Source organism: Muscardinus avellanarius (assembly GCF_963383645.1).
Source record: "Muscardinus avellanarius genome assembly, chromosome: 17".
NCBI classification, from domain to species: Eukaryota; Metazoa; Chordata; class Mammalia; order Rodentia; family Gliridae; genus Muscardinus; species Muscardinus avellanarius.
Window position 1 is genome coordinate 48,498,038 of NC_137803.1, and position 23,533 is coordinate 48,521,570.

The following is a 23,533-nucleotide window of genomic DNA, read 5'->3' on the forward strand; positions in this document are numbered from 1 at the left end:
TAGAATCCATGAGTCACTGTCTCTCCTGATGTAAGGCTCTGGGGAGCGGAAGCCACTGGCCCAGCTCACTGCCTGGCACTGCAGAGAGACTTGGGGACAGGGCCTGCACTCGGCCAGGGCACTCACTGTAGCCTTTCAGTCTCCTCTAGACTGAGAGTTGGCAAACTTTTAGCTAAGGATCAAGGGCAATGGACAGCTCAGCAACTCAAGTTAAGAGGCTTCCCTCGTTTACATCGTGTCTTCTCTTGGATCCCTGTTCTCAATGCCGTCCTCTGCCCTGGGTGGCAGTTCTAGTCTTCTAGTGGGATTTGCTAATTCTGGCAGCCTTTGCTTGGCTAATCCTCTTCTACTCCTCTCGGCCCCTCTCCTGCTCTGCCCTGAGAACAGCTTTCATTGTCGCCATCACAGGCCCAGCAACTGCTTCTGCCTTGCTCCCTCCCCTCCCACTCACTCCAGGTTTCCCAAGGCCCCGCACTCAGGGATCAGCACGTGTTGAAGCACACATGGTCTATGCTGGGAGGGCACTCTTTTCTCTTGAACTAACTCTGCGTTTTCCAAAGTAAAATGCAAGTCCTGCCATCTTCATGATGGGTTTTCATGCAGCTTGCCTGACCACGGCAATCAATACCACCTCTCACTTGTCTCTTCTCCAACTGCATTAGTTTTTGGGGGATTTTTGTTATTCCCAGGGGAATTCTACCTCTGAGCTACACCCCTGGCCCTTTATATTTTTTAAACTTGTTTGTAATCCTAAAAGTGCTTGTAATCCTAGTGCTTGGGCATACACCTGAGACAGGAGGATGGCACAGGTTCGAAGCCAGCCTCAGCTACTTGGTGAGGCTCTCAGCAACTTAGTGAGACCCTGTTTCCAAATAAAGTATAAAATAGATCTGGGAGTGTAGCCCTGGGTTCCACCCCTAGTACCATAAAAAAAAATTGTTTGCTTTATTTTTCTTGGTACCAGGGATTTAATCCAGAGTTGTTCTACCTCTGAGCATCACCCACAGCCCTTCGTTTTTTTTGTTTTTAATTTTGAAATACGGTCTCACTAAGTTGCTAAGGCTGGCTTCAAACCTTTGATCTTCCTGTTTCAGCCTACCAAGGACTGTATTACAGACATATACCACCACGCCCAACTTCTTTTTTACTTCTTTATTTTTGAAACAGGGTCATCACTCTAGGTTGTTGAGTCTTGCTAAGTTGTTGTGAGTGGCCCCAAACCTGTGATCCTCCTGTCTCGGGTGTATGCCCACATTAGCCGAATGCCACATCTTTTGGGACTTCATTGTTCCTTGATTGCTGAACTTCCTAGATGAGCCAAGGAGCTACTGTGTGCGTCTCAGTCATATCATTCCTTGCCCTTCCCATGCCACCTTGCTTAATACCCACCTACTTCTAGACTGTGGAGGAGAACACAGGGGAGAGAGAAGGACAGTTTCTCTCTCGTCCACCAGCCACTTCCCTCTTGTGCTTGGTGCTTGATCCTGGGCCTTTCCCTCTGTGGGCGTATTACGAGCTCAGGATTCTGGAATGAGTCCTGTCCTTGGGAAAGTTGCTTAGCCTCTCTACACCTTAGGTCCTCTATAAAATGCCAATATATTGAGTTCCTTTGTTGTAAGAATTTAATAATGAATGTAATTAGGTACTTGACACTTGGTCATTATTTTACTTATTTCCACATTAATTACTACACTGTTCAACTCAGACCCTCAGGCCACTAGTTTCCCTAAAAGGCCTAGAGACAAATCTAGCCATGGCACTGGGCCTGCTGACTGTCCCTCCACACCAGGCGTTCATTCCTGAGCTGCTTGTTAAAAAATCACTAGAATCTGGGGCTGGTTTTACAATCCTACAATCCCAGGACTTGGGAGGCCTAAGCCTTTACAGAAAACAAATGTTAGGGGCAATATACTGAAAACAATAGAAGGATATTGCCATGTTTTTGTTTCTTTTGCTTTTTCTATTGTTGGTTTAATTTAGAAACTATATTTCAGGTTTCAACTCCAAAGTTTATGATATTAGATATTTCTGATGCAACCAAAGGCAAGAGGAAAAGAAAAGGAAATCATAAAATGAATTAAAGGAGGGCTTGTCCTCAATTCAGTAATATCAGAGCTTGAAAGAATGTGTCACAGGTTTTGTTTCAGAAGATGTTGTTTTTAAAGTACTTTTAAAAGTATTTGACAGTACCTTTTGCAGCAAAGGCACGAGTAAGGGAAAGCTTTTGCATTTTCCTTTTCACCCCATTACCCCCAAGCACAGGGCCCAGTGAAGTAATGCCCCGCAGATTGCACGCACATGTCAGGAATGTATTCTCCTACTTGCTGGCATTATTTCACTCATCCTTCTAGGATACTTTAATTCTAAACTGAAAATTAATACAAAGATCTAACCATAATCTGAAAATGACTTGGTACCTTCCATTAATACAAAGATCCATGCTCGGTTTTGTTTGTTTTTTTACTAAAGCATTATGAACAACAAATTCAAATTATTCAGCCCTCACTAAACAATACTGCATGGGAACGCCACACCAGAAGGCTGAGCACACAAAGCCCTGCCTCCTCCTGGGCATTAGTTCTGTGCCGTGTTCACAGAACTCTGAGGTCACCAATCCATGGAACGGGCTCTTCAGGCCACAGCTTAACCATTGTAAGTTTTCCTCTCCATAAAACAGTGTGGTCTGGGCTGGCAGGGAGATGAAATGATTTCTAAGATCTGTTTCAACATGAAAGTCTTGGGATTCCGTGACTGAATCAGAGTTACACGTACACAGAGAGTACAACAACATGTTAGGAGAGTCCAACGGGAGCTGCTTTCTTCTAACCCTTGATGTACAGAGCAAAGGCCCACCTAGAATACAGAGGTACGCTTCGCTTCTGTGTGTGGCCAGGAAAGGAGCATTGGAAGAGAGACTGAGAGGGGGAGAGAGAGGGAGTGGGGGGGAGAAAGAGAGAGAGAGAGAGAGAGAGAGAGAGAGAGAGAGAGAGAGAGAGAGAGGGAGAGGACTTTATCAGTGACTCTTTTGGTCCCCAGTTGCAAGTTTAAGTGTTTTTGACAAAGGACAGGAGCAAACAAATAAGAACAAGACTTTCCCAAAAACCTTTATCTCAGAATTGAAGGACCATCAAAGACCTGGCTAGTTCTCTACATGGTGGCAGAACAGATATGATTAGAAATGCCAGTCATGGAAAGAATAGTTCTTGTGAGTTTCAATGTCATCAGCTTCAGGCCAGCTTTAATGCTGCATTTAAAATGATTATTTTTTGTGGTACCGGGGGTGAACCCAGAAGCATTCTACCACCGAGCTATACCCCCAGCCCTATTTCTTATTCTTTTTTTGAAGCAGGGTCTCACTAAGTTTCAGAGGGCCTCACTATGAAAATGATTGATTTTAATACGGCATGTTTAAGAAGGACAAAGTCTAAATAATATTTTAGGATTTATGTCAAATACACTCTAATTTCTAACTAATTGATCATTGTTGAAAATACATAAAAGAACCATTTGACTATTCTGAAATTACTTCTCTACTTAGGTCAATTCTCTGGTATAACTGTTTCATACCTGTTTCAGATTGAAGTAGAATCCCCTGAATCTTGTGCTCTGAGCACCTTCTCTGTGTGCTCCCATGGGGCTCCCTCAAGGGGTGCTTGCTTTTTCTCCTTAAGCTTAAGATTAAGATCTCTTCTTTTTTACTGGCTGCTGTCTGTTAGTTTCACAATCTGCTTTCTTCTTTTAAAGATGGAGAAAGGGGGGTGGGTCATTGGACTCTCTGAAGCCTGCATCTCCCTCCAGATTCAGCTCTTCCCCTTGGCCATGCACACTAAGACTCCTGTCTCCACCCTTCCCTCTCCACGCCGCTGCACTCTGCCATTCAGCCCTGTTCACTCCATTCTGGCTTCTGTCCCAGCCATTTCACGGGCTTACTTCACGTAATGATCTCCATGTTGTTAAACACTTTGCTTAAGACACTTTGACTTATCCTCATCTTATTACCTCTCCTTCTTGAAAAATAAGGCCTTTTTCCTCTCTAATGGTTCCTTCACCCTTCATCTTCTCTCTGAATTCTGCACACCAGATTCCTTGTCCTGGCCTTAGGTTCACTGAGCTTTTCAACCCATCCTCCCCCAGCCACTCCTATAGGAGGCATTTCTTCTCTGCTGGCTGCCTTCAGAATGTCAGAACCATATTCTCCGCTACTGATATGCCATATTGCCAGTCCCCATAAACCTGCCTCCATTCCATTGGCTCTCAACCGAGTTGGGAACAAACTCGACCCTTTGCTTTCCTTTAATTCACTCACTCGTGTCAAGTCCTTTGCCTCCAGAATGTGTATCATCCCGCAACTCTCCACCCTTTGCCCACCACCATCTCTCACTCCCCATGGGATAGCCTCCTATATGGCTCTCTCCCCTCTGGCTCCTTTCAGTGCCACCATCTGTATCACAGCCAAAAGGAATTTTACCTAAAGCAGATTTGAGTGCATTGTTCCACCTGGTGAAATGTTTCAGGGCCTTTCCACTATCCTTAGAAGAAAATACAAATCCCTCGACAGGCTCCTAGATTAGCATTTTCCCTACCAAACTCACCTTCTCGCTTTTCTGTTCTTCTCTCACTCTCAAGACTGTTGTATGGCGCTTCTCTCAGCATCCCTATCAAGAGGCAACCTTTAAGCCATGTGGGGTCTTTATCCTGGACATTCTCCCCGCTCCATGTCCTGTCACATGGTTCCCACCTCCAGCTTTGCCTCTGGGTTCAGATGAAAGTCACTTCCTCCAGGAAGTTCCCAGCACCTCTTGATTAGAAAAGAGCTCTCCCCACTCTTTACTAGTTTGTTTCAGGTCTTGTTTTGTTTTGTTTTGTGGTACTGGGAATTGAACCCAGAAATCTCTACCTCTGAACTACACCCCCAGCCCTATTTTTAAATAGGATCTCACTAAATTGCTGAGGTCCTCAGTACACCGCTGAGTCTGGCTCCAATCCTGGGATCCTCTTGTCTCAGATTCCTGAGGATTACAGGTATGGACCACTAGGCCCAGCTATCCATTGCTATTTTAATGCTCCCATGACTGTTATATACACATTATATTACCACACTGTAATTATAAAATGATTCAGACTATTTTGTTAGCTATGTCTTCCTAAAAAGGTTATGTAGCTGGGCATGGTGGTACACACTTGTAATCCCAGTGTTTGGGAGGCTGAGACAGGAGGATTGCAGTTTGCAGACAGCCTCAGCTACTTAGTGAGGGCTTTTGCAACTCAGTGAGACTCTGCTTCAAAATAAAAAATAAAAAAATAGGGCTAGGGGTGTAGCTCAGGGGTATAATGCCTCTGGGTTCCATCCCCAGTAAACACACACACACACACACACACACACACACACACACACACACACACACATTGTGTTAATCCCTGACCCTTCATCAATTTGCAGGTCTTGGTATATAATAAATTGCAAAGATTTTTTTTATTGAATGAACAGGTGAATGATGAAGCTTCCTTTTTTTCTCTCGGTCTATTCTAAAATCTTTCCAGCCACTCCAAATTTACCCTCCACAGGTTTTCCATCTTGTAAAGGAAAATAGGCATAAACATAGAAACAGCTTTGGTTGTATTTTGGTTCCTAATCTTAAAATCAAAGAATCTTCCATTCTCTCTAAGGATATCTGTCCTTTTCCCTAAACTACAAAGAGAAACTAATAAAATAATATGTAATAGAGGGGAATATAAGGCCAGCAATACATGATATAACTCCCCCAGAGAAACCGAAGGGCCTTCCTACGTTTTGTTTGAAAGCCCTTTCCTCACAAGTTAGGATCAGGTCGCATCCTATTTCTTCAGGCTCCTCTGTGATGGGTGACTTCTTCATGTTTTCCCTTTGGAAGATAGAGTAGAGATAAGATATTGAAGTTCAATTAAAATAGATTTTGAAGTTCTACTAAAATGGAACTTTTTTCAGTTCTACTTTAAGCATGCTTTTAAATCCAGTATCAAAATATTAAAAAAAAAAACCACAGAGGAAGCTCCAAGCATAAAATGTTTTATTTTGAAAATATAAATGTTAGGATTGCAACCTGGGATACATGCACAGACTAGAACGGCCTCTGGTGTGTTCAGAGAATGCACTGCAAATGCTAGAGGTTTTATAGAGAAAGAAAAACAATGCAATATGTTTTCAAAGGAAACTGATTGGCACTAGGGCACTTTGCAGAAGTTGGAGGGCTCTGAGGGGTGAGAAGGCAGCTGCTAAGTAAAGCTACTCTTAAAAATCACAGCACGCAGTTTTGCTGTCAATTTCCAGGTAAAATGAGTCATAGCGGGCCACTCTTGCATTTGCCTTGCAGGTCAGCCCTTGGAGCAGGTGCTTGTGATCTGCGTGAGCTCCTCATGGGTCTCTTCTCTCTATTTTAGTTGAGTATGACAAGAATGATTTCTTTGTGTCATCAAATTTCCTACTAGGTAGCTAAAAGTACACTTCAGCAACCGAGATGCCTCTACCCACGACTGAGTTTTGATATTTTGCTTGTAATTCTCCTGGCTTTATGGGATTCGTAACTCCCAAAATTAATAGATGCAGAGACTTACCCTGATTTAGATTTTGCAGTCATAATGATGGATCATCTCCTATGTCCACGCTCTTCTGTATTCTGCCTTCTACAACTAACAGGATGTGCACGCAAGACATCACGATTGGAAGCACGTCCAGTCATCAGAGAGCAGAGCCAGCAAGCTGGCCCATGCAGAAATAGGACCAGAACTGTGGGCTCTGGGAAACCGCTCTGGTCAAATGTTCAAGCACAAAAATATAGATGCAGTTGGCAGCATGGAGCCAAAGAATCATTCACTCAATTATTCATCGACCATAATGTATGGAATGGCAGCTATATGGCAGATAGTATGTATTTAATTAGTAGAACTAGGTATAAGTAAATTTTTAATTAGTGCCATCTTTTGAGTGGTCAATACATTGTCATTGGAATGCACAGGCATGCAGGGACACCCATGGGACTGGAGATCAAAGCACACTGCCCTGTTCCCAACTTCCAGGCTGGGTTGGATGTTGTTGGCACAAGGTCACCAGCTCTGCCCATTCACAGAGCCCTGATAACCAGCACTGCAGCTATTCAAATGACTTGGTTTTGGAGGCTCTGGCTTGATCCAGATCAATGAGATTGGACTATTCTATGCAATTTTTATATGATAGATTGAACAGAAATAACTACTAAAAATTGTAACAATCCCAGAAATACTGAGAAGCAATCACACCAATCGTTTAGAACCTGAAATGAGGGAAGCAGAGGGCAAATGGGCAGAAAAAGAACAGAGCTGCCACTGGACACGGGAAATGGCTTTCAGAGACAATTTTTACAACTGTAAATGTGATGTACTAGGACACTAGGAGGGTACTTTGGATATTTCAGCCATGCTTGAAATCACGTGAGTGAAAAGTCAATGACTAGGCAGGCCAGACAGCTTTGCAATAGCATTGTACATGGCAGGGGTAACTATTGTTAGAGCCACTTTATGATCCACAGATTTTAAAGACTTTCAGAGCAATGAAAGAACTAAGTTGCCTCAAGTTCATTGGAATCGGTGCACTTCTGTGAACAAGACATGATCTTCCTGTGCCTGGAATGTAAATCTGAGAGATCTCTTAAAATATATTCATTTACACCGGGCGTGGTGGCGCACGCTTGTAATCCCCGCGCTTGGGAGGCGGAGACAGGAGCATCGCTCAGGTTCGAAGCCAGCCACGCTGGCTTAGCAGACCCTGTTTCCAAATAAAAAAAATATAAAATAGGTCTGGAAGTGTAGCCCAGAGGCAGAAGGGCTTCCAGGAACCCCAGTACCACCAATATATATTCATTAGATAGCATTTGTTCCTGACTGACTAAATAAATTAGAAAAATTAATAAGACCTAGTACAACTAACTTCTTTTTCTTCATGGCAGTGACCAGAATTTTTCTGTTCTTCTGATTACATCAGAGAAGATTCCAATTGCATACTGATCCCTTTAGCCTCATACTAATCAGATTGCACTCTAACTAGGTCTGGAAGTAGGTGATAGAAATGAGACTGGGGCAGTACAGGGAGCAGAAGCGAGGAAACCCAGAAATACTTGAAGCTAAAAATTCTGAGTAAAGAACAGGAATGCAGTAGACCTGGGTTTTCAGTTCCTAACCTAATGGTCCCTAACCTTGTTTCCACCTCAGAAGTGGCTAGGAAATTCAGCACACTTCGGCAGATACTAGTGGCTCAAGAGATACAAGGGCAAAACTGTTCTTAGGAGTCTCTTTCCCTCATGGAAGAAAAACACTCCTCCAAGATCTTGGAATGTCATCCCTGGGGAGGCTCTCAGTCCCTCATTGGGACAAACTGATGACATGCCTTAGTTTTCTCATCAATAAAATGAGGGTGTATTTGAGAATTTTTAAATTAATAAAAATATATACAATATCGAGCCAGGCATAGTGGCACATACCTGTAATCAGTACTTGGGAGGCTGAAACAGAAGAATTGCAGGTTCAAGGCCAGCCTCAGAAACTTAGCAAGACTTTGAGCAATCTAGTGAGACATTGTTTCAAAACAAAATTAAAGTACTACGAATATAGCTTAGAGGTAGAACATCCCTAGGTTCAATCCCCTGTATCACACACACACACACACACACACACACACACACACACACCTACAAAAGCAATTCATACTGTCTCCTATTTGTCTGTGTGTGTGTGTGTGTGTGTGTGTGTGTGGTACTGGGGTTCCTAGAAGCCCTTCTACCTCCGGGATAGACTCCCAGACCTTATTTTGATATTTTTATTTGGAAACAGGGTCTCATAAGCCAGCGAGGCTGGCTTCGAACCTGCGTGATCCTCCTGTCTCCGCCTCCCAAGCACAGGGATTACAAGCGTGCGCCACCACGCCCAGCCTATTTGCCTTTTTTATTCATAGACAATTTGATACAATTTACTAAATACAGTACAACAAAACTATATTTTTGAATGTTCTAGTTAAGCTCTGGAGCATTTGGGTTCTAAAGGGAACCTAAAAATAGCACCTGGAGAAAAGCAGGGCTTAAGAGCCCTGCTAACAACCAATCTCCATTACCACAAAATCAGTGCCTTTCATAGCCAGAAAACACCAGCACGAGAGAAACAAAAAAATCACCAGGCTCCAGAGAGAAAGCGGACTGAGAACAGAGCTCAGAGCCACAGAGGAGATAACCGGCCTCACGCCCGAGGATGCGGCAGCAGTGCCATACTGCCGGCGGCAGCGGCAAATTCACCAGATGACTACAGCAAGCCGAGGTGAGCCGCTGCGGAACAGCCGGGCGGGATTTCTCGCTGCAGGTAAAATCTAAAGCTCCCAGTGGCTGAGCTCAGCACACGCCGCAGGGATTCAGAGTAGAAATCAAAACCAAGAAGAAATATGCCAGCCTCACGGCCGAGGGCATAGTGGCAGCGCCATATTGCCACCGGCGGCAGCAGCAGAGAATTCACCGAATCCAGTACAGCTACATTTGCGTACTCAAGAACAATGAGTCAAATTGCGGGCCACAGAGGAGAAATCCCAGTACTGTACTCCCTGGGACTTGACCCAGTGGGGGAGGGGCGGTGGCAGAGATATCACACCATAGGAGAACATGCAACCTGGCACCCCCGACAGTCTAAAGCAGCCTCTATCGACTCTCTGGGTTGGAGACTCTGTGATACAACCCAGTAAAGGAGTAGTGGGGTCTGAGATACTACTGACCCGAGATCCAGAACACCTTAAGTGAAGTCATAGTGACCCAAGGGAAGAACCCAGAGAAGGCACAACCTTCCAAAATCATGGGAAAGAGGAATAATACTGGAGCAATGAATGCCCACAACCCCACAACATCAGAACCCGATAAAACAGAAAATCAGAGATTTCTAGAAGATCAAATCAGGAAAATAACTGTAGAAATAATAGAGGTGCTTCGAAAAGAATTCAGAGAGAGCCAAAAAGAGATAAAGGATGCAATTAATGAAGTAAAGGCCTCAATTCAAAGCACAAACAACTGATTAGACCACATGGAGAACAGAATCTCGCTCTTAGAAGATGATCATTCCAAAAATGAACGCATAGTTTCTAATCTAGGAAAAAATATCTGATAGCAGGAATCTGATATTGAAGAAATATGGGCCCATTTTAAGAGAGCTAACCTAAGAATACTTGGAATAGAGGAGGGAAAAGAAAGTGAAACCAAAGGGATCAACAATCTCTTCAAGGAAGTAATAGCAGAAAATTTTCCAGACATAGAGCAAGAGGTTGATACACAGGTCCAGGAAACTTATAGAACTCCCTTTAGACAGGATCGGAGAAGAGGATCCCCACGCCACATAATTGTCAAAATGACCAATGTGGAAGCCAAGCAGAGAATCTTAAAGGCAACAAAAACAAAGGGCCAAGTGACATTCAGAGGCAAGCCAATTAGAATCACTCCAGACTTCCCAAACCAAGTCATGAGAGCCAGAAGGGCTTAGAGTAACATATTCCAAACTCTGAAAGAAAACAACTTTCAGCCAAAAATTTCCTACCCAGCAAAACTTTCTATCAAATTAGATGGAGAAATAAGAAGCTTTCATGACAAACAGAAACTGAAGGAATTTATGTCTTCAAAACCAGCACTAGAGAAAATACTCAAAGAGATTAACTACAAAGAAGAAATAGGTAACACACACCAGAACCAGAGAAACAAGATTTTCCATCCAACAGACAACTAAGATTGGTTATCTGTGGAGATTCATTACTTATGTTAGTCTTTTACCTATCTCTAAATGGTATTGTTTGCCTTTATTGTTGTTAAATTTTAGGATTTCTAGTTGGAATATTAATATACCTTCAGATATAGCATTTGGAAATATTTTATCCCATTCTATTAGTAACTGTTAACTCTGTTTACATTGTCTTTGGATATACAATTTTTTTTTATTTTTTAGGGTGTTTGTATACTCTTCTGTTGCCTGTGCCATTGAAATCATATCCAAGAAATCACTGCCAATTTCAATGTTGTGAGGTTTTATGACCCAGATTTTCTCCTAAAAGTTTATAGTCTTAAGATTTATATTTAGGTCTTTTATCTATTTTGAGTTAATATTTGTATATGGGATTAGGTAAGGGTCCAACGTTATTCTTTTCCATGTAATTATTATGTTTCAACAATATTTCGTTAAAAGATTATTATTTCCACCACCAAATGTTCGTGGAAACCTTGTCAAAAATAACTTGACAATATAGGGAAGAATTTAGCTCTAGGCTTTTATTTAACTCCAATGGTTTATATATCTGCCTTTAGAATAGTACTACACTGTTTCAATTATTGTAGCTTTATATGATTTGAAATCAGAAAATATATATCTTCTAGCTTTGTTCTTTTTCAAGATCGTTTTGGGTATCTAGAGTCCATATTCCATATTAGGATAGATTTTTTCTGAAAAGTAAATATATAAATATATGATAGTTTCATTTAAATAAATAGAAAAAAATATTCTCTGGTAAGAAAGAAAGCAAAAAGAAATATTGAAATGTTATCTTTAAGTCATCAAAAGCTTGGTATCAGACAAATGAAACTGTTATGTGAGATTATCATTTTTAATTTTGGATAAATTGCTATAATACTAGATGTCAACCACTAAGCCAAGCATGGGAGGGAGGGATGGGGAGAGAATGGGGTGGGGATTGGGTGGGGGCTGACTGGGTGATGTGTGCATGTATGTCTACAAAAGTTTGTATCCCACTATGATGTATGAATACAGTGCACCAATAAAAAATTTAAAAAATAAAAATAAAAATAAAAATAGCACCTACCAGATGTGAACATGGTTCACAGTCTATCTAAAGGTCATTGTGACTCTGCTTCAAAGAATTAAAATTCTTGCTACCAAATAATTTTAAAGAGAGAAGAAAAGATGTAAAGTTGGCCTACCTCAATTGTTGGGTTTTTCATCTTAATTATAATCATTTATTAAGCGTTAAAATATGCTGACAAGCTGTTAAAATTTCTACATGTAGTATTATCTCAATCCCTTATAAAAAAATCTTCTATTATTACTATCATTATTCCCATTTCACAGATAGAAAACAGAGACTCAAAAAACGTATAGACGATGTATCATGCCATATCAAGTTATAAATCAGTATTGAAGACTACCGATGTATCGTTACAGTTCTTTCCTCTTACCTACCACGCTAAATTTATGGGAGGATTAGAAGCGATCAGGAGAAATCATTACTAGAAAAGAATTGCAGAACAAAATGTCATTGTTCATATCTGTGCTGCTATTTTATTGATTCACAGATGAATGACAAGAAACTATGTCAGGTATTAGAGTCCTAATATAACTTAGAAGAGAGGAGGGATTTATGACTTAATCACATCTCCAAAGAGTGTGCTTTCAGTACTGTACCTGGGGAAAAACCTGCTCTTATAACAGGGGACTATAGGCTTTTTTTTTTTTCCAATTACAAATTAATTTGTAAAGAAGCAGTAATGCATTGTTACAGTGTCCTAGACCTACTCGAGAAACTTTCCTCTCTGCCTAATTAAAATAAATTGATTATAAATTGGATTCCTTGTCCCTGAGATGGCCACATTTGCACTGGGAAAAGGTAATGGCTGGAACAAAATTACTGTGCAAGAGATTTTGAAATTGGTCCTTGTCACTAGGGGGCACTTAGGGATATGAAATCAGCATTGCCAAGAAGTACTGTCTGAAATAAAACAATTAGTGGCACATGTCTTTTCAAGGGAGGCAAACATTTGTGTATTGACATCATAATTCAGGGCATCTCCTGAAGAACTGTTTTTAAGATGCCAAGTTGGTTAGAAAAGAAAGACCCTGTAGCGTGGACGTAGTTGGAAATGAGAAGTCCTGTCTTCTCACCCACTGAAAGTGCACTGGACTGTGCCTGGGAAAAAAGAAAGGAGAGTGCAGTGGAGCAAGGCCTTCCCCTCCCTGCCTTCGCCTGCCTCGCCCCCTGCCCTCCCCGAACACATCCTGCCTCCCTGGGGCTCAGTTACTTGGCCCTGATTTGTACAAGCCTAGCTTGCATTTCGTGTTCCTCCCATTACGCCTGGTTTTATTCTTCTGCTTTACTGTTCTTTATTTTCATTAGCTGTGAGAATGAGCTGTGGTTTGGGGTTTTATTGCTGGTCTATGGTGTTTTTGTTTTGTTTTGGTTTGTTTCTTTTCAGACATTCAGATGCCTGTTTCTGTAAGAAGTTAATAAAATATCTTTCTAGGGTCCGTTTTCCCTAAATGCAATGGTAACAGACAATGTTTCATCTGAGGCCAAAGGAGAAGAGCTTCTCACACCGATTAAATAAATGGGGAGAAAAATAAGAGCAAATAGCACATCCTTACATACCAGTCTCTTAAGAAAACAGACAGGCAGAAAAACACATTTCATGGTATATATACAAAACTAAACCCACAGATTGAAAAGTGAAAGGTACAGCAAAAAGAGCTTGTTCTCAGTCCATGTTATACTCAGCAACCACTTTAATTGATTTTCTTTCCCAATCCACCATTTCCTTTGGTCATAGTGAGAAAAAGTTGTACACTACATAAAACCAGAAAATGCTATATTTAGAGGATATCAGATATCTCAGCAACACCTTATGGCAAAGATGGGAGACCTTCAATTGCCCTATCCCTTAATGTAAGGGGGGGAATCTTGCTACATTATGCACCCTATCTGTGGAAATTACCCTGCAGTTATAATTAAGAAAATAATTGCAAGTACAATTTACCAAACCCATGCCCATCATTTTATCCTGTAAATTGAAACAAAGAAAGCTTCTCCGCTCTCCACCCGGCGACCTACTTTGTGAGCTTTGGGCTAACCTCCCTTGTGTGGTGGGTCTGGGTCTTTTGGAATAATGATATGGTGGTCTGGGACTGGGAATCGTGAATTTGATTCCTTGTTCTCTTGACTTCCCATGTGGTCATGGGAAAGTCTACACACCATCAGGTTTTCTGGTAGGAAAATGATTAGGATAATTATTATGCAGATTACTCCAGGGCTTTGATTTCAATAAGCCACTGTTAGCACCCACCTCGCCCTCGACCTTTAAATAAACTTGTTCTTCACACCAGCAACAAATGCTAGTTTCCAGAGAATTATTATTTCAAAGTTATTTTGGGGATCCTGTTATTATTTTTAAATATTTAAAACTAAATCAAATCATACATGCCCATCTAGTAAGTAAAATCATTTTAATCTCATTTTTTTGTGTGTGGCACTGGGGTTCCTGGAAGCCTTTCTACCTCGGGGCTACACTCCCAGACCTATTTTGTATTTTTTTTTAATTTGGAAACAGGGTCTCTTAAGCCAGCGAGGCTGGCTTCGAACCAGCGCGATCCTCCTGTCTCCTCCTCCCAAGCACGGGGATTTCAAGCGTGCACCACCACGCCCGGCCCTTAATCTCATTTTTGACTTAGCGAAAGACTTTAATCTTTCCATATTTTTGTCATTAATTTCTCCTCTCACTTGGAATGACTCCCCTGAACTAATGTCATGATTTATATATGTATTGACTAGTCATTGATATTATATAATTCCTTAATGCTCTAGGAAAACAAAATATCTCACTTTGTCTTAATAAGTCTGGAACAAAAAGCATTCATAGGAAAGTAAGAAATAAATCATTAACAACACATCCTTCACATCCCTCCAGCTAATATCTTATCCAAATTACATTCTTGCACATGGTAGCATCTCAGCCCTCCTTCTACATGGATGTAGAGTGCAAACAGCCAAGGGCGAGCCCTCTTTGCCAAGGGAATGAGATTCGCCCTCTTATCCCTACTAAGTTTAATGTCCAGTCCTGGGATCAATCAGGCTTTCTATCCATGTACGCCCTTCAGAGAAGATCGGTAGATGCTTGGAAAAACTCAGCCATACTATTTTGAAGACTACTTCTTCAATCCATGCAACTGCTCTCATAAATCTGAGTAAGATATAAACATACAGACATGTTTACAAATAAGAAATTCAAAAGATTCGATAATCTAAAAAGTAAAATATTTTAATTCATATAATCCCTTAGTCATATTAAATGACAGATTATAAACAAAAAATAAAACTTGCAACACATTTGATAGAAAAGGGACTGACAATCCTAATATAGAGAGTGTTTGAAAATCAGTAAATGTTAAAAATAAACTCCTTCATACAAATGAACAAAGGATGAGGGAACAATGAAAAATAAATGTTCTTCACTATACATCACGGAGGTCTTGCCATACAAAATGGGTACTATTAAATGTTGATAGCTTTTTATATATATATAAATCAAAGCAAAGTTGTTCGATAATATTTATGTACCAATATATAATACAGCAATATACAGTGTAAATGGAGTAGATCTATAAAATATAATTTCACGGTGGTTTGTGGTGGCATTATTATGATGTGGTGGTGACACACTGAGTTTGATGTGCATGTGTGCTATGTGCTGCTCTATATCTAATTATCTACAGGTGTCCACTAGACAACAGGTGACTTTTCAGAATTATTCACAGTACCCAGCACAGTGCATGGCTCAGGGCAGGCATTTAATAGGTATTCTATTATTATAAGGGGGGTACTGGGGATTTAAGCCATGGCATTTTACCACCAAGATACACTCCCTGTCCTATTTTAAATTTTATTTTGAAACAGTTTCTTGCTAAGATGCTTAAAGTCTCATTAAATTGCTAACGCTGGACTTGAACCCGTGATCCTCCTATCTAACCCCTCCCCAATTACTGGGAATACAGGTTTGTGCCACTGTGCCCAGCTTCAATATCTATTCTTAGATTCTTGTGAAATATACTTAGTATTCTGGAGAAGGAAAACATTTTATCAAATTAGATGTACATCTCTACTTACATTATTTTTCCTTTATTTTAGAAGACTCAACTGCTAGAAGAAGGTTATTGGTAGACTGAAAGCTGGGCATTTGGACTGACATTTGTGTGCCATAAGTTAGAACCATAGAAAGTACAGATATTGGAAGAGTGTATATTGATTAAATTGAAATATCACAAATTAGGTCAGAATTATACTCTTCAAAATATTTTTTAATTTAGTAGATAAATATGTTTAAGAAAATAGTGTGTGCTAAGCAGTAGCTTTCCTAACATACTCTGCACCTCTGAGCATTCTATGGAGCCCCTAGCCTTGTATGGGAGTGGGAATGGGCTCTCCTCCTCTGCTCCCAGTCCCCATGTCAACCCAATCAATTCTGTTTTATGTGTATTATATATTGGGCTTTCACATTGAATTATAAGGGAATTAAAGGTTTCATTGCATTATTGTTACTTCTACATTTTTATTATTTATTGTTACTCCTACTCATTCTCTAAAGAACCAATTTATGAATCCACTCAGTCTGTGAAATCTTACCAGTTCCTCTGGTGAGACCATGGTTTCTTTCTCTATGACTCCCTTTGTTACCTATTCTTATGCCCTTCTACCTCTTGGTGCTGTGATCTCCAATGTGAGTCACTCATATCCCAAGTATGCAAGGTCACCTTGTGGAAGAAATTATCACATTTTCCATTTTTAAGTACTTTTTAAATTCTAAATATCTATTTTGATGTTGAGGTAAATTTTACAAGAATCAAAGTATTCTGCCACCTTGGAATATGATGATTGATAGATAGATAGATAGATAGATAGATAGACAGATAGACAGACAGACAGAAAAAGATGGCAGACCTGAGAACTGCATAATGAAATGGGCTTTAAGACTGTCTCTCACGGCTGTGGACTCCCTAAGTTAAGGTTTATTTATCTCTGTCTCCAGGCCAAATATCACTTACCCAATATATTAATTTTGAAAGAATAAACAAATTATTTCAAGTTCTCTGAATTTGAGTTCTCCAAAAGTAAGGTACGCCTGCACTAAAGTCTTGAAAACCCCTCCATGAATAAACTTCTCTGACACCCAGCTTATCCTGTTTTTCTTGAAAGATTTCTATAAGTATGCAGTTGTTTTTTGTTGTTGTTGTTGTTTTGCTGACGTTGCTAAAGCCTCAAGGTGTTCAACAAATCCACAGTTCAGCCATGCAGTCTAAGAACAAAGCAGGTGTGATTTGACGATTTAGAGGTCTGGAATGAATCTGGAGAGCATGGCCAGTTGCATACACAATCTTGGAAGTGGGCCTGGGGACCTGTATTGTGATCCCACCAGAGATGGAGTCAGAGGAAGGTGGAAGGTGTCTGAATGTGCTCCAAAAGATGAACAGAGAGCCCGGGTCTCTACATTTACACCCATGCTCTCACTGGGTCAAATGAGTGCACCATCAATCTTGTTTTCTGTTTCATTTTGTTACGCTGTCATATTGTACTTAAGGTTTATTTTCCCCTATACTACCCAGTATATTTTATAATGAGCCACTAAATAATTAGGTTCGCATCATTACTCACTGTCCTCATTCAACACTGGGGTATCAAAATTAAATATGTGTACAGTCATTCTCTGCATAGCAACATTTTAGTCAACCAAAGACTAATGATGGTTCCACAAGATATCACCCAGTTACATGGTACCTTAGTTTAAGTACACTCTGTGGGGTTCACAGAATGACCAAATTAACAAAGAATGCATTTTTTTTCAGGACATAGGCCCATCATGCAGTGATACATGACTGTATTTAGAATTTTAATTTTATAAACTTTTCTAAGTGTTTAGTAACAATGAATTTATTGCTTGCTTTGTGAGATTTTATAAACTATACTATTTACAAAATCACTGAAAAGTTGAGATTACTTTTACCTCATCAGTTACAATATAGGAAGTTAAAGAGAAAAATATTTAGGTTAATTTCCCATTTCTTGACTGGTTGGTTATTTTTTTAGTTGTTTAGTTCAATTTCCCATTTCTTGATTGGGTTGGTTGTGTTTTCAGTGTTTTTTTAAGTTCTTTGTATATTCTAGATATTAGTCTTCTATCAAAGGGATAGAGGGATAGCTGGCAAAGATATGCTCCCATCCAGTGGTTCTCTCTCTACACTCTTGATGGGGTTTTTTTGTTGTTGTTGGTCCTAGGGTTCCTGGAAACCCTTCTACCTCCGGGCTACACTCCCAGACCTATTTTTATATTTTTATTTGGAAACAGGGTCTCTTAAGCCAGCGAGGCTGGCTTCGAACCTATGTGACCCTCCTGTTTCCACCTCCCAAGAGTTTAATGCAATCCCACTTACTAATCCTCATTTTAATTTCTTGTGCCTTAGAGGTCTTATTGAAAAAGTATCTACCTGTGCCTGTATGTTGGAGTGTTGGACCTATACCTTACTCTAGTAATTTCAGTCTCTGATCTAATTTCCGTATCTTTGATCCATCTTAAATTGACTATTGTGCAGGGTGAGGGGCAGGAACTTAATTCCATTTCTATACAAGTGGAAAACCAGTTCACAAGAGAATAAATACAAATGGCCAATAAATATATGAAAAAATGTTCAACATCATTGGCAATCGGGGAGATGCAAACGAAAAGTATACAAGAGTGGCAATCATCAAGAAGTTAAACAACAATAAATGTTGGCAAAGATGTAGGGGACAGGAACTGTTCTACGCTGTTGGTAGTAGTGCAAATTAGTGCAGCTGCTGTGGAGATTTCTCAGAAAACTGAGATTAGATCCACCATATGATCCAGCTATACGACTCCTGGGTATCTTTTCAAAGGGATTAAAATCAGAATATTATTATAAAATATGCATTTTCATGTTTATAGCAGCACAATTCACAATAACCAAATTATGGGACCAACCTAGGTGTCTGTCAACAGATGAAGGAATTATAAAATTATGGGATATACATACAATGGAATTCTACTCAGGAAAAGAAAACAAAATAAAGTCTTTTATAAGAAAGTGGATGGATCTGAAGGACATTATGTTATATGAGATTAGCCAGTCACAAAAAGGAAAGGGTCATATTATTTCTCTCATATGCAGAAGTTAGGAAGTACTTGGAATACAAGAGGAACTTTCCATCATAGAGAATCCCCAGTGGAGTGAGGGAAATGGTCAGGGGAGGATGTAGGGACAGAGAGAGAATCAGTGTAGGAAACAGTTCCATTGACATTACGCACATATATGAAAACCCCAAAGCTAATCTCAACATGCTGTATGGGGAAGGGGAGTGGAAAGGGAGTCAGAGGACAGCCTGCCCAGGGCTGTGCGCATGTGGGTCAGCAGCACTACGAACTACATTATGAGGGGAGTCTATACTTCACCAATAAGTGTATGGATTAATTAATTCATTAAGTAGCAAATGAAAATAGAGAAATATAAGACTTTCTCAAGACACAGGAAATGGTTCGTTACAATGAAATCCTGTTACTTTCTCAGACTTCCGATGTTTTCTCTATATAAACTTTCAAAATTTTGTTTGCTCTATTTAAATTTGAAATTAAATGTTGAATTTGATCTTATGAAACATTTAATTACTTTTGGAAATCCATTTTATGAGACCCAGTAAAGTCAGTTTCAATGATAGAAACTAAAAATCTAATAACGCTCTTGGAACACGAATTTTCAGAACACACTGCATCAGTGGTGGTATTTACCTTGGAAAATGAATTATTGTGTTGTGAACTAAACCCTGCCAGGTTTGATTTTGAAAATCCAAGGTTGAATATTTTGGATACTATTGTTTAATATGAATGGGACAGGCAAATAGCATTTTTATTAAAGTAAAAAGTAATAAAAATGGTTTCAATAAATTGTTCTTCTCGCATTTATTACTGACTCCGTGGCTCTGAGCCACGGACCGACAGGCTCATCTGAAGTTTCTTCTGTAGAAACATGGCAGAAGCGTTTTCAAAGCGTGTTGCACAATCTCGTTATTGTGACCACTTACTGTTTTTCTTCCCAAGAGAAAGGTTGTCTGTCCTAATTTAGTATTGAAAACCCGATTTTTATTGTATTTTCCCAAGTGAAAAGTAGCTTCCATTCTTTCAAACGGCCAGAATCTTTAGAACCAAGAGAAAAACCCTGAGGTCATGATATGCACCTCAGTGCCCCGTAGGGGAAGAGCCAGCCTCAGAAGTCTCCCTCACGTGCTCCCATGTGGTAGTCAGGATTTACAGCATTTATGGGAAATTATTTCCTCTTTGGTATAAATTTTTAAAGTGAATGGAATGTAATATTCTCTGAGTTTATATTCTTTGTCTTTCCTTTTTATTTATTTTCCTTCTTACTGACTTACTTTTTAGAAACAGGGTTTCACCAAGTTGCTGAGGCTGGCCTCAAACTTTCAATCCTCCTGTCTCAGCCTCCCACATATGGGATCACAGCCATACAACACCACGCTCAGCTCTGTTCTTATTTCTGTATTTTCATTTTTATTTATGTTCATATTCTCCTTGTCCACTCATTAGTTAGAACTTTGAATATGCCTCTGTCTGACCCAGTGTCACAGTCTATTGTTGCAGACATAGGAGATTTACTCCCTTGGAAGGGGCTACAGGGCACTGAGGCACAGGTGGACAGGGGCCGCGGGCATCCTGAAGACGCCTCAGGTTTGAGGTGTGGTGGGGCCTCGTGCACATCACCTGCGTTGTGTCTTGGAGGCGAGAGGCCCCGGTGCTGAGCCCAGCAGCAGCAGCAGGCTATGGCTGTCACTGCTGCTGGCGATGCAGCTGCTCCCAATGACAATGAAATTAAAAAGCTGCAAAATAACCAGCGACGTAGAACAAACATTTAAAATGAAAACAATGCTTTTCCATAATTCAAGGTTGCATTCTTTGACATAGAACTGGGCACTTTGGGGGGGGGGGAATTAGGTTAGCAGCAAAATGTATACATAAATGGATTTTTGCAGGCCTGACTAAAGACCTGGGACACAAATTTGTATTAGGCCAGAAAAATGATGGTTGGGCTCTGTTCCCGGGCCAGGATGACAGTGATGTTTTCCAAAACGGTTTGATAGGTAACGTAGTAAAATGATAATGTGCTAATATAAAAGGAATGTAATTAGCAGTTGGAGATTAATTTTGAGTAATGGTGTATGGCTGGAGGACTGACGCGTCCAGCAGGCTGTGGGATGACAACCGTTTTACTGCTTTCTGCAGCAGAGTTTCCAATTCAGTTTTCAGGGACTCTTTCCCAGAGACTCAGCTGGGCTCTCACTCTGCAGGTTGATGAGCCCAGACCTTCACATGAAGCTAGGCTGGAACTCTTCCACTGCACAGACAAAGCAAGGGCCCTGCTATACAATGGTTCCCCCTCTAATTCCTTAACATGAGGTCCATTATGGACCACAAAATAACCACACCTTTACAGAAGGGTTATATTATGGTTGTTGTATCTTGGAATAGACAATATTGGCACATGTTAATCTTATGGCTAAAGTCCACCCTTCTGCATGATCACAAAGGGACAGAGCAATAGTTCTGCGTGGTCCTCACAAGTTCTATACAAGCCTGTCAGTAAGATTTGCCATTAGCCTTGTTCCGAGATTGTCCTAGCCAGTATTCTCAATGTCACAATTCAAGATGACTGACCACGCAACTTAGATAAAGGAAGATTAAGTTGCTCACAGTTTTGGGAGGTTTAGAGGTTCGGTTCATGGCAGGCTGGGTCTGCAGAGTTCAGGGCAGGGTGACAGGAAGCAGAAAGGGAGCGAGCAAGGATCCACTGTCGTCACACTGCGGAGGCTGAAGGCAGAGAGTGAACAAGGGGGAGAAACCATGTGTAATCCTCAAGGCTGGGCCCCAGGGACCTCTCCTTATCAAGCCCTGCTTCCAACAATGCTAGCTTGTTTCCAAGGCGGGTGTGGGGACATTCTAAATCCACACCACTGTAGGGAGAAAAATGTGAAAGTCACAAAATTAAATAGCATGCCTGCTCGGCTAGAAAAAATAGAGCAAAATTGGCACTGAGGCATTCCAAACTCCAGACCCATGCTAAGACATCACAGAAGATGTCAAAAATACTAGCAAGAAAATGCTATTTTTCTGACAATTGTGGGACATTTTTTAAGATTCAAATAGGATTGTTTTTGACAGTAGAAAAATAAGGCCCAAATCGGTGAATTTAAGAGATTAGGTATATATATGCATGACTGCAATATCTGGCCTTAGATCATATACACGTATGCACACAGGTGTGTATTCACATACTACGACACACCCACATACGGTAAAAGGACAAAGATATTTAGGCAGAAACCCTAAGTAGTATTTCATTGAATTTATATTTTTGAGTCTGTCTTGGGAATTCTTAAACTACCATGTCCCTAACATCCTTTGGAGCCACCATCCTCCCTCCTGTCTTCCATTCTAGCCCATGGAGTCTGGGTTTGCCCTTTGTAGAATTATTGCTGCCACATTAGTGTTAACCACTGATCCTAGAACCACTGATGAAGAACAGGCTCTCCTCTCCTTCACTGTATGTTATAGAGCCCTCCAATAAAAAAGATCTGTTGCTGACTTGGAGTAAAATCCACAGAGTACAACTTAAATAGAAAATATCAGTATATAAGAACTGCAATGACAAACTGTGTCTTAGAGTTATTGCCCAGGCTGATCAAGATCTGTTTTCAAACTCAGTCAAATGGGCCATCCCTCAGAACTACCTCACAACGTGGCAAGTGGCCTCCCCCGGAAACTAGCAATCCAAGAGACAGTGCCCGAGGTGCAAGCCACGGCCCTCTGCGCCCTGAAGTCACAAGCGGTAGCCCATCGCTGCTGCTGAGTACTACCTGTTAGAAGGGAATCAGTAAGTCCACCCCAGTGGAGGCCACTGCAGAGGGTGTAAGATCATTGGGAGACATAACAGATGCCTTGGAGAAGAGGTATCAGAAACAAAAATAGAAAAGACACTGAGAAAATTTCTCTCTCTGTCTCTCTCACACATATACAGAGTAAGCATTTGCTAATCATAACCATTATGAATTAGGATATTTAGTATTCAGAAACAGAAAATAAACCTTTCTAACATTATTTCTATTATAATTATTATTATTATTATTATTATTATTTGCGGTCCTGGGGATGGAACCCAAGGGCATTCTATCCCTAAGCTACACCCCCAGCCCTATTTTTTATTCTTTAATTTGAAATAGGGTCTCACTGAGTTGCAAAGGACCTAAGTAGCTGGGGCTGGCTGCGAACTGCGGTGCTCCTGACTCAGCCTCCTAAATGCTGGGATTACAAGCGTGCGCCGCCATGCTCAGCTTCTAGTATTATTTTTAAAGTTGTACATTAATATGTAAAATATCTTCTGAAGACTACTGTTATAGACTGAACTTTATGTCCCCAAAGGGTACATGCTGTCCTACCATGTACACCTTAGAATATGACTACACTTGGAAATACATCCTTGAAAAAGTAATCAAATTAAAATGAGGTCTTTAGAGGCGGCCTTAATCTTTTTTTGGGGTGTGTGGGGGGGGGTGTGGGTGTGGTATTGGGGATGGAACCCAGGGACATCCTGCCTTCAAGCTACATCCCTAGCCCTATTGTTTATTCTTTATTTTGGAACAGTGTCTCACTGAGTTGCAAAG